This window comes from Mastacembelus armatus, chromosome 6 (assembly GCF_900324485.2).
Source record: "Mastacembelus armatus chromosome 6, fMasArm1.2, whole genome shotgun sequence".
Classification (NCBI taxonomy): Eukaryota; Metazoa; Chordata; class Actinopteri; order Synbranchiformes; family Mastacembelidae; genus Mastacembelus; species Mastacembelus armatus.
This window is the reverse complement of record NC_046638.1, coordinates 5825578-5838680: the sequence shown is the minus strand read 5'-3', so window position 1 is coordinate 5838680 and position 13103 is coordinate 5825578. Positions and strand designations below refer to the sequence as shown.

Below are 13103 nucleotides of genomic sequence, written 5' to 3'. Positions count from 1 at the left end.
CATGGGAAAATATTGTGTTTCAGAACAAATGAACGTTCATTCCGCTCTTTCAGTCTCTTTCAGTGTCATATGTTAGATATGCATCTCCTGAAGATTCATGGAAGACTTACATCTACATTTAAGACTTGGCTGTAACAAATATTGAAGCCAAGAATCTTGGCCCCCTGGGAGCAACCAGAACATTCTGCTATTGTTTTCTGAGAGGAAATAATCCATTAACACTGGGATGCGCTTCACTGGCTGCCTTATTTATTTCTTTTCAGAAGCAATTAGGATCCATTAATTAAGCCCATAAAATTCAGGCAGAAATTGTGCTCCAAGCATAGCCATGTTACTTAAATTGGCAAGTTTCTAGGAAATAAAAAGGTTGTTTAATCATTTATTAAAAGTGGCGACACCTGGTCTTAATCTGCAAGGAAAATATATTTAGGTTGTGCTTTTCCATAAAGAAAGTCTGGCTTGGTAACATTATTCTCTGAACATTTTTCTAAATTGGAATGTGAAATAGAATCATCACAGTGTATAGGTACCTTTGGTTACTGCATCCTGACAGCCTTAATCAAGTGAAGTGCAATATGATAAATAACACCACTTTGCCACTTCAGAAAAAAAAGTTATTTAGTTAAAGTTATTTTGCCATTAAGAGTCTCATAAGTAAATGGATCTCATGAGAAAGTATCTCATGAGACTTTGTTGCTTTTCTAGTGCAACAAGATTTTTACTTACATTTACAAACTGTACCAGTCATGTGTGATTGTTGTTTGATGGAGCTTGATGTCCAGTGGACCACACGACAGATTGTTATATTATATTATATATCAATATTATGAGTTTATGCCTTTCTATGATGGTGGACTCTTCATTAATGAACTGTCAGTGCTGCAGTTGTGACAGCCCTCAGCAAAACAGGACCAGGGTGTGTGTCCATGTTTGCATGTCTAAGTGTGTTGTTGCTTTACTTATCAAGTATATAGTATGTCTGCATGCAAACTCTTTTTTCGGAGCCATTGCAAACATATGGGTGTGTGCATATATAATGTAGTGTACATATGGAAGCATGATTGAATATGTACCCATTTGTGTTCAAGAAACTGTGTGTGTGAGTGTTTGTGTGTGTGTTGTGGAAGGATCAGCACCTGTAGGTGGGTGTTCATTACAGCAGGCCTGAGTGATGGCTTGGCCTATGGGGAGGCACTTGTTCATTGTCATCTCCCTTCACTTAATTAGCTCTCACTCAGGTCAGAGAAGACCACTGAAGGCTCTGTTGTGCGTCAGTGCATGCACATGTGCATATGTTTAAGACTGAGCTTTTTGCTTGATATGGTGCCAGGGGATATACAAGTTTGCATGCACATACACACATTCTCAGCCATCCACCGTGTAGCTACACCTCCTAACCTTATCACCAAACCACCTGTGCATAATTTTAAGACAGATTAGATTGCCACAGGCTGGGCCTTGTTTCTGTGATATGTTGAAATTACACCTCAGCAGTTGTCCAGAAACAGTGGCATAGAACCAAATGGCTCTCTGTTTCCATCTCTATCAGGGACTTTCACTCGAGGAGATTAGAGGTCGAATGATTACTGGAAATGCTGTTAGTAGGACTCGTTGTTGTGAAATGACACTGAGCTCTACTGCAACAAAGTGTCTACTTAGAACTCTGGAAAACTTTGTAAGACAAAAGCATTTGCAAGAGGCTGAATATATACTGTACCTGAAGAACAATGTGTAGTATTTTTCATCACTGACAATTGTATGTTTAATGTTTCTTGTACTTCACTTTTATGTATTTCACTAATTTAGAGGCAGAATCATATACAAGCATAAGCAATTCAGATTCATACTAAAATGATCTTGGTTGGGCACTTTCTTTTCATGTAGATGCTTGTATAAGTCATTCCTAAATGTGTGTGCGCTGGAGTTAAGCTGCTTATTAAATGACACTGCTATACCTCACTTTGTGCCTGGACCCACTTGGCCTCGACTCAGGGGAGAAGAAAGAGCATTAAATTGAAAGAGGAACATGAGACCAAAGATAGGCAAGAAAAAATGTAGAGTATTTTTTGCAGAGAGAGGATGTCAAGAATAAAAAATAAACATAAATGGGTGTATAACTGAGATAGTGTGGTTCAGGGTGGGAACTTTCAGTATGAACCTACTCTCTGTATGCAGGTTTTTTGTGACTAAAACAGAAACATCAACACAGTCATTCATGGCATGGTTTAATATGACTGTTTAAAAACTCTTCTCAGAAATAATTGTGAAATATTTGGACGACAATTCAAAAATGAGTAATAACCTGCTAGAAGATTTCACCACAAGGGACTTGAATGAAGATGAGATTTTTCTGAATTAATGATTCAGGTGATATAACTGTATAAATTGTGCATGACATTTTTAAATATGTCTTAACAGAAATAGCTTGTGGAGATTCAGATGGTTTCCTAGAACGTACAACGTATCATGCAGACATCCTTTGCACCAGCAACAGGAGAAAGGTAGAAGTTTCAGCAGGAGTAGTGGTTCCTCCCAGCTAATAGCATTTCATTTAGTGGAGTCAGTAGTATGCTTGCTCTTGGCTTGCTAAGTTACACCCATCTACTCCCTCTACTGCTGCTCACATGTGTTCTGGCATCGCTCTGGGGCGTGGGGGTTGTGAAGATGGGGAGGAGGAAGAGCAGGAGGACGATGAGAGGGAAGGTGAGAGTGAGGGTTAGTGTGTGTGTCGTTTGGACTCCTTTAGCTCCTCTTTCCTCCCCTCTTTCGGACCTGTCAGGCAGGCGGCCAGGGAGTAATGTGGAAATGTGGCTGGCTGGCGTCGACTTGATTAAGTCTGCGCACGTGTCTCTGCAGAGAGGAGACCCCAGGCTTAATCACCCCTAGCCTTGACACTCTCTCCTCCTCTGCTTTTGCTCTCTTTCTCTCCATATGTCTTGTTTCTTTCTCTCTGTCCTCCTCCTCCTCTGCTGCCTTTCCCCCTCACTCCTCCCACTCCAAGGCTGAAGGCAAGCTTTTTTCTTTTTTTTTTTCTTTTTTTTTTTTGCTGATTTTCGTTTTTAAGGTTTTTTTTTTCCCTGCCCTCCTTGCTCCCTGTGTGTAACTGACTTTTCTTTTGTTTGTAAAGCCCTTCTTTCACTCCCATTATCTTACACTCTTTCTCCCACTGCCCTTTCTCTCGCTCTTTCCTTTTTTTTTTTTTGCACTACTCACCCCCACCCCGTTCTTTCTCTGTTGTTTCTACGTGGATGCGTTTGAGGCCATCTTTGTGAGAGTATGTGTATCTTTATCTGTGAGAGGAGCACTGAATACACATATGAGCTTTGTGTGTGTCGTATGTGAGGTTGTGTTTCCCAGAGTGCAGCAGTGTGCACCATGCAGCGATGGATAAGCACCACTATTGACAGCTCTAGGCTACCTCAACTCCTGCATTATGTCTATGAAATGTCCTCATTCTGGGATTGGCCTGAGTCCAACTATAGCATATACTGTACATGGTCCTACACACTAACTTGCATCCTGAGTTAGCTACTGAGCTTTCGCATTTGCCTGTGAACATGATTAGTTTATGATTTTCTGTAGTTATACAGAGAAGTATTAAAGTTCTTCAAGTGTTTCCCACATTGCACACATTTCACATAAGTGTTCCTCCAAAATATAACATGGAAGGCTCCTGAATAAATTAACATGTTATGTTCATCAGTTTTAAACATTCAACATTTTTCTCAGTCCCTTTGCCATGACTTTGCATGTGACAACACTGGTCTTACTGGCTTTTGCTGTGGTCTGGCTGGCTGGCCTAACTTTTCCTATTTCACCACTCTACAGGTGTGGGCATGTGCTCACTTGTACAATGTAAATTGTAGATGCTTAATGTGCAGAAGTAATGATACTGTACTGCATATCAATTATTCCAATTTTCTCCACAATGTTGAAGTGGTGAAATTTCTGATCATTTCTGAAATGATTACATTTCTGAAATAATTGTTATCCAAAGCAGTTTTCTTTTGCCTGTTTGAGTTGTGGAAATTTGGCAGGCAGTGGCAAGCCGTGAGTGACAGTTTGTTTTTGGGAGGAAGGGAGGACACACAAGGTAGTCCTAAACTGAGACTACACAGTATAGTGAGCTTTCCAAAAGCATGATGTCCAGTCATCATTTTACTGACATGGTCAGAGATAGACAGGGTTTTGTGCAATTTGCCAATGCTTATACACACATCTCAGTATCAGCACACACACATGCAGACACCCATAACCTCAGAGCTCACACCTTAAGCAATACTAACCTACCTCTGTGTGAGTCAGCAGGCTAATGTGGAGGCAGCAGCAGATGAAGAACCTTTGCTCTATCCATCACATGCTGTCATTATCCCAGTGTGTTAAATGATTCTATTAGCGTGTCACGCTGGCCCCTCAAAGCTCCCACTGTTCCCACCTTCACAATGTGGTTCCAGCAATCCAACCCATGCGTTGATAATTTGCCCTGAAAAAATGGCTGGGGACCAGCATCCAATTATGGCTTTACGTCTCGTTCGTCTCGCCCTGTTTCAGATACCTGCTCTCATAACCAAACTTTTTGAAAACAGGATAAATCCTGCACTACGTCTTTTTCTTCATTTTCTTATTTGAGCTGGTACCCCACCCTTTATGGTCTCCAAGTTTTTCCCTTTGATGTAAATATTTCTGAACAGTTGTTCAGTATATCACACCAATGCTAAAGCTTGTTGAAAGATGTCAGCTGATCTTTAGTTAATTTAGTATTATGACAAATAAATGCCTCAGAACTTCAGTCTGTCATTTAATGCTCTGGGCCTTGAGCCAGCATGTCTGTTTTTCCTGTCTGTCAGTGTGGAGTAGTGTTGGAAGTCATTTTTCATCATATTTATTGCCCTGTGTAATGTGGACTGTGTTTTATTTGGTTAGTGTTGTTATAGTATGTAGTATTACATCACTTACAACAAATTGTGCATGTCCTTGCTCAATTCTCTGTATCTGTCTCATATTTGTGTGATACATATATATATATATATATATATATATATATGTATATATACATATACATTCTTCAGTGTTTTGTTTGGATTTGGAGGTTACTCTTATCTTCTGGGATTATGAATTGGACACTCAGTTCACTGTGCTCTGTTCTGAAGTTTGGCAGCTGCTCCTGTTTTCAACATTGTCCCAAATGTTCTGGTTATTGTTTGTTCTCCCACACAAATTAGATTTCATGTCTTTTGGAGCACAGTCTCAAGATCAGCGGATCTGGCTGGGCAATGTTTTAGAACTTGGAAAAATAACATAAATATTACTAAAATTTATTTTAAATCATGCTGGATCTATATTCAAACATTCACACATATTCAAGTAATGCCAAAAGTGCTGTTGTTGGAAAAATAACATGTGCAAGTGATGTTGTCAAATGTTTTTAACTGATGTTAAAAGTGGTGATATAGTCTATTATCTGTTTAGATCACATCCACTCAACACTGAAATGAAACAGTTTGACTTATAATGCTGAAAAAACCAGGATGCCAGGATTTACTGTATGATAACATTTTAGAAAGCAGTGCCACCCCTGGGCCTCAAGCAGTATTCAAATGTTGTTGAAACAGCTGTCCCATAGCATTTAGATAACACTTAAAACTGTGCTTTGAACCAAAATTGTATATTTTCTAGAGCCGTCTAAGAGCAGTAATAAAGGCCCATAATTCACCCTCACACACTCCCTTCTCACGTCTCATCTCACCAGAGAACATTAGCAGGGTCAATTTGACCAATCATAGACCTTGCTGCACCCACCGAGCCCTCCGATCATCTTTCACCTCCTCCTGGGCTTTTGAACTTTCAGTGTACAGTCATCTGATCCCACTATAACACCAAGCAAGACGCATTTCCTGACCTGGACTGCTTTCACTCTTAGAGAGGTGCTATCCTAGCCTGTAGTCAGATGTTTAAATGTAAGTGTTCCTCAACAATCACTGTGGTGAATTTGGCCACTATAACAATAGTGACAATAATATAGTAAAGGAATGAAAAAAGTGCACAAATTCCAGTCCAGATCCAGAGCTGACTTTCTAGACAAGTCAAAATAAGTCTAATGTCAAATCTCAAGTCTTTGGGAAGTGAAGTCTCAAAACATATTCTCAAAAATCAGGTGATATAAACATAAACATATAGGACTGTGCCTCCTGTTTGCCCACCTGCGTGTGCATCTCTCGACTTGCATATTTGGGCTGCTGCTGTAGTTATCTGGAGACAGAGGCAGTGTGCTAATTGCATGGTGGACCAGGAATGGAAGCTATTAAAGAAAGTCTGCCAAGACATTCTCAGCCTCATCTGCTGCCATAAATCCCTGCTCTCCACTATGACTTACTACTGTTACAACTACCACTCCCTCCACCACTTCTCACTCTGTGATTCTCATTCTGCTTATTGCTCTTCCACTTTCTCTTTGTCTCTTTCAGTACTCCCAGTTTCACCATTATGTTGTTTTATTCTTGACCAAAACGTCTGGTGTGCAGACACTGAATAAACTATCATTTGAGCGAGTTTAAGTATGGAATAAAATGAGAATGGGAGCTACAGCAGTGTATTTACTGGTCCCCACATTATTCAGTTTATCTGTTTTTATTAGCTCGCCTCTTATCTTTTATTACTGTACGAAAAAACAAACAGACTAAGATTCTTCATTAGCCAGGCTGTTCCCACTAATTTCCTCTCCATGTTCTAAAAGAAGCTTTGCAGCATTATGTTTGGCCAGACCTCTCAGTCATATCTATTATCTCTCCCTTCCTCTGTTTCACCCTGCAAAGCCATCATTCTTTCCTTTCACTAATGGCTAAATCACTAAACACAATAAGCTGGACTGAACAAGTGTAACAGGAATATATGCTTGCTTGGGGTATTGACTGAGAAGCTGCATTAATTAATGGAGGATGGATGGCCTCTCCACATCTTTCTTCTGCTTTCTCTCTTTCTGTAATACACAAAAAGACAAGCAGTGAGCACCATCCACCATTAGAGAGGCCAACCAAGCCTCCCATAGCTGAAAGCAGGAACAAAAAGGCTGACCACTGTAGAAAGGCCTAATTAAATGGCATTCTTTAATGTCAGAAAGCCCCCCACTGTAGCTCCAAACACACATGAATGAACAAATAATGATCTTTTGAAAAGGACCATGGTTTCATAATCTAAACCCATTGGTTTATGAAAGAGTAGCCCCTCTAGCTAAGAAGGCCCAGAGGTCACCCTCGATCTCTTCCTTTCTCTCTCTTTCTTGGTCTCTCTCTCTCTCTGTCCTCCTGCTGGGTTCATAGCCAGAGTTAAGTCAGGCTGAACGTGGGCTGGTCTGTGACCACCATATCCCGCAGGTCCTTGCTCCCGTGAGGGTGTGGTGGTGCTAATTGTCCCCCGCACATACAAACACACAGATAGGAAACACCATGTGTACTGGCATGTTCCAATCACTGGGCTCATGTGCTTGGATTATTAGAGCGCTATGAAAGAGAAACAAGCAACTTAATCCAAAAGCCTGTAGTGGGACCAACATTGGAAAAGAGGGATTGCAGTTGGGTGCTCAGAGGCCTCGGTACTAGGGGTTATCTCAGAAAATGATTCGGGAAAAATCCAAGCGTCTAGTATGCTGACCCCCCACCCCCACCCACTCAAAACCTTCCCACCCTACCCAGGCGAGGGGACCCCCTGACTGGCTGCAATAAATAGATTCTTTCTCTAACATGCCTAATCCTGCTAAACAGCAACAAATCCTATTAGGCCATGAATTATAAATCCTTCTTCACCACCTCACCCTCCCCTCCCCCACTAGAGTAACCCAATCGCCTTCCTGTGTTCATAACATGTATGTGTATACCTACACCCACACATAAATACAGTCCAGGTCTCTACAATATTGGACTTATCACTAAGGTATGGTGATTTTCTTGAATTTCCAAGGGTTGGGATATATGTCTATATATGTCACTGTATATTGGATGCTGACCCCTAGCAAAGCATGCTACTCTCCACTTGTCATCCTACCTCCAATTAGTCAGCTGTAATATGTTCACAGAAATACAGAAGTATGTGCAGGCAGAGATACTTTAATGCATAACAAGTCCAGGCCCAGATACTTGAATTAAATATTCGGACTCTGGACTGTCATTGATTTGGTTGAGCTTATAACTGACAGTCTGGAAAAGCAGAATATGTTGGCAGCACATAGAGCTATAGGAAAACATCAGTTTACTGTAATTATAACCCACATGTAATAATAAAAGAGCTCAGTCATGGAGGAATTTAGTTCATCCCAGTGGCATTCACTGGATGGACCATCAAGAAAGCAAGCAAGTGACAGTAGCTTGAATATGTTAAACCAGGGAGAACATGCTGTATTACTGCTTTTGACAAGTGACAATGCTGGGAAATAAGTGACGCATACCAACTGATGCATGACAGCCAGTCACATTGTGCCATGAAAGACCACCAGTGTGCTGGGCCTATAGAGAAAGCAATGGGTATGGGTTGTTCTAGGCCAGTATTGTATATGTGTTTTAGTTTAAAAACAGTACACATTTTTCTCTGTGTTGCACCCTGTTGTTTGTGTGAACATTTACAAAACCAGTTGTGTTAAGAATGAACAAAAAGAGCAAGGTGAATATTTTGGAAAATTGCAAAATGATTAGAACCCACCCCTCTGAATTTGGAAAGGTATTAGAGTGATCTGACAAGTAGAGTTCACTGGCCCCTAAAGAATCTGTACACTGGCCAACTCTCTATACACTCTCCATTGTTCAATGTAAACTGTTTCAGCTAACAGAAGAACCACATCATAAGCTAAAAACACATGTATTAAAATATTAATTGGGATAAGAAATCTCTTAATACACTCATTAACATGCATGCAGACACATATTAGGCCAAACATTTAGACTGGGAGAAAGTTTGGTACCACAGAAGGGCTCTGTCCCACTCTCTAATTAGGCTTACTGTGAAGAAAATCTTGCTACAATTATGACAACTTTTTTTGTGCATGGCAGTATACAGAAAAACTATTTTCTACAATTTTAAGAGCCCTTGGAAACTAATAACTTTTAGGTCTTCATGCTCTAGTAAAAATATTTCACCCATGGCTGCTTTTTTTTAATCTTCCATCTAAATACAAACCTCCTCGCCCAAATCTTTAGTTAACTTGGCAGTTAGACTTATGTCTTAGAAGGGTTGACCAGTCATTATTCTATTGGTTGGAAGTGCAGTCCTCCAATCTTTTCTCTGTGTGGCGGGAATGAGCTGTGTCTGTGTCTGTGTCTGTTCTCTTCAAACAATGACAGTTTGGGAGATTTGACAGCATTAACATTTAACATGGGTGGGTCTTTGTTGAGGTCACCAGGATGTTGACCATCCTGAGGAGTTATGCTCATTGAGGGCGCCGCCCTGTATTTGTCAGCATTCGCTTTATATGTTCCTGCATGTACACATATACACAAACATCCTTCTTTCACAGTTTACATTCATTTGACTGTGTTTTCAGAAATACAGGATATGATGGTATTAGTGAATCTGTAGTGTTTGTGTCAACACACATCAAACATGGCTTGGTCTCTCTGTTCTCTCTTTGTCATTAGCCCTTAATGGGCACTGGACTTTGATGTGGCTTGGTTGCTGCTATTGTTTTCAGCGTGTCTTGATCAGTGTCTATTGATCTGGGAATGAGGGACATGAAAACAACTGCAGCAGACACGTAAGGACTGGGGGAAACTATTGTATCAGGAGCCCTATTTAACCAGCTGCGTCCTGCTGTGTGGCCTGAGAGTCTTTCAGGTTCACGTGAAGAACTTATGTTCAGTCGCAAGGTAAATAGCAACATCCCGAGAAATTCTCACAAAACAAGACAGAATAATGGAGGAGCAAAACTGTATGCTTTATATATTTAAAGGATACATTACATACATTATTGTTCTTTCACAGTAGACACACATAATTACCAAACACACCTATAATGTAGGCATGCGTCCATTTAGCACACACAACAGGTATTTAGCCAGCTAAACACAAATATATTTTGAGAAAGACATAATTGGGTTAAACTTGTTCTTTCTCCTACATGCAAACCTCTCCAAGATCTGGTTCAATTTCCCATCACACAGAGTACACTTATAAGTGGAGCCACACTGGGGCATTTCTTGCATTGGAACTGCATTGAAGTCTTTTCTTTTAAAATCCTCACTGAATGATGAAACTTGGCTGCTGTCTCAGCAGTGCACACTTATAATTCTTACCATGACACCCTCTAGCATGCCATCATTTTTACATCAAACACGCCTGAAAGAATAGAGTCATCTTATCCTTCCAAGATGTGATAAAGGGATGTCTGTTTTTTTGGAATAGAAGATGGGCACATCTCTTTGATGGACCAAAGCACCAGTCATAAAGCTTATCTCACACACAAATGCGCACACACACTCACACACACACCAAAACAAACTCACAAACAGGCCTGCAGTCTTTCTGGCCCCTGACCATAGCACATTGATGTCTAAGGCTGCCTTCAACTAATTGACTTTGAGGTTATTGCAGCGCACCATGGAAGCACAGGATATTTGACGGTCCCCTGCCAAAGAAAAAGCCGAGGGGGTAGGGGAGGAGGTGGAGTTGCCACTGACAACTCGAAGACCTCCAATGTGACCATTTGAAATTTGAAAAAAGCGAAAACTTATTAAGAGAGAAGGGTCCAAGGGAGGCCAGGGGGCTAAATCTGCCACAGCTTTTCAAGGAAAGGACAAGGCCAGTTCATGACACCAGCTTGTCTATGACTTCTGCACTTGAGCTAATGAAAAATAGAGAAGCTGTGGTTTAATCTGTAGAAGAGCAAATACACACAACATACAGTCATACAGCTCAAAACAATGGCAAGTATTCTGAACTTGTCTGAGCTTTGCTGACTCAAAAGGAGTCCACAGGATACAGTATGCCTCAAATCTTATACACAAATGAGAAATAAACCGAAAAAAGACAGAAGGGAATTCAGAAGATGCATAAGAAGCAAAGTCAGAGCTGCCAAGTGTGTGAAGAGCAGCATGAGCAGAGCGATGTGAGAATTTCTGTTTGCCAAATGTTTAATGGAAAAGGGGGGATGGTGTTATTCTTTTATCACACTTACACACTGAACATGTGTGCACATTTGTGTCAAACGCAGGAAATAAGAGGAGGGCAAGGAGGGAGCAGGGTACAGTTGTACAACGATCAAAACCGCACATGTTTTTTGTTTCCTACATGTGTTTTCTTTCCCAATTACTCTCGAACCTCAGAGTCACACAGAAAAGAAGAGAAAAAAACATATCCTCCTTCTCATCGATAAATGAAAACAAGGAGGTGGGGTGGGAGACGGGTATAGTTTTTTTCCAAAATAGGGCCTCATGCTCTTTATGCTTGGCATTGTTTGTGAGCATTTCCTCCTATAGCATGGGCAGGCCTTTCATGAAGGGCAGGAAAAAAGACAGCAGCCCGACAGCCTTTGATGTTCATGTTTTATGGTCCCATGTCAATGCATTGTCTGTTAAGTCCTTTTGTTGCCCCTCTGCCTAATTAAGACCTCAGAGCGACTTGTTGACTGCACAAAGACCCTTGTTTGGGAAGAGGGAGGGTGGTGTGTGTGTATGCTTTTGTATTTCTGTGTCGAGTGTGTGTACGCATGTGGACGTGTCTGCTTTGACTCAGACATAGCTTGACCTAAATGTTCAAATCATGTGCATACAAAAGCATAGTCTGTGACATAACAATGGAGTCATTTGTTTTTTTTTTTTTGTTTGAGAATCATTTAAGTGTGAATGAAGCAACAGATAAGTTCTTCCACACATTAAGTAACAGCACTTACTCACACACACACACACACACACACACACACACGCACATTCACAAACTTCCAGTGCATTCTGAATTTGTGTGCACGTCACTACATACAAGTCATGCGCTCCAGATAAGTGTCTTCAGAAGTCGGCAACAATCATTTTAGCACCTGATTGCTTTCCATTCCCTTTTTTACCATCATCTTCTAGATCACTTTAAATTTAAGAGGTAGATACACTGCACACACACACACACTCTCTCGTGGTTTACTAGATTAACTTTGATGTTTCTGATGCCGACAGATGGCTGAAATATCACCTGTCTCTGAAACTTACTGTAGACACTTTGAAGATTATCTTCAGTCAAAAAAAAAAAAGTAGTGCAGTAAAGTTGAAAGACATTTATTTAAAAAAAGAAATCATTATTCATGATTTATATTAGCAAGAGTATGGTGAGAAAAATCAAAGATGTTTTATGCTTCCTCTCGGTGGACAATAAGTTGTTTGGCGTACAGAAGGCTACTTTAAATTTCTAAAATTCGTATATTGATATGTAATTTAAAAAAAAAAAAATTGAGTCCATTAATCAGACTATTAATTGTTAGTCTATGTTGTCTTTGGAGTTTCCTCCTTTCTCTTCTCTATGCCTTTCTCAAATTCACATGACAATTCCTGCGACAGCTCTAACTGCTGAGGTCCTGAGAATTTAGGGACCTAAAAACAGGGTCACTGCCTGGACAGGGTTGAAAAAAAACCCTCTTACATGATTTCACTTGATATGTTGCACTTTGTATACATGTGTGGTTGTGTCCATCTGTGTCTGCACACTCTGCTTGTGTTTTCAATCACTTAGACCATTTGAATGCAGTCACTCAACAAAAGTTCCATCTTTGTTTTCTCATTATCAATTTTCACTCATACTGCACATCATCCAAACATGCTGCTGTCACACGAGAAACATCCACAAACATGTTTTAGCATTTTTTGACAAATAAACCAAATGAGCACCAGTGCACAGCACACACATTACCGCCTTGAAAAAACAAATACAAGTGCATGCCATGCAGTCACTATGGTATGCAAGTATGAGTTTGTGTGTGTTGCTTGTATCAAGTGGTTTCTGTTTCAGTGTTTAGCTCCTTTGTGTTGACACAGATGTGCTGCTTTGAGCCAAGGGACGTGTGTTCTGGGACTCCTCTTAATGCAAGCTGAGTCTGGTTTTCTTCTGTTTCACTTTGTACTGGTTTTTAGATTCACAGTTGT

General features: G+C 40.5%; 1 protein-coding gene across 1 annotated transcript in view; it reads left to right on the top strand.

The window, feature by feature from the left end:
• kcnq1.2 (potassium voltage-gated channel, KQT-like subfamily, member 1.2) overlaps positions 1–13103 on the top strand; it is a 130731-nt gene that overhangs the window by 69676 nt on the left and 47952 nt on the right. The gene's annotated exons all lie outside the window — the stretch shown is intronic.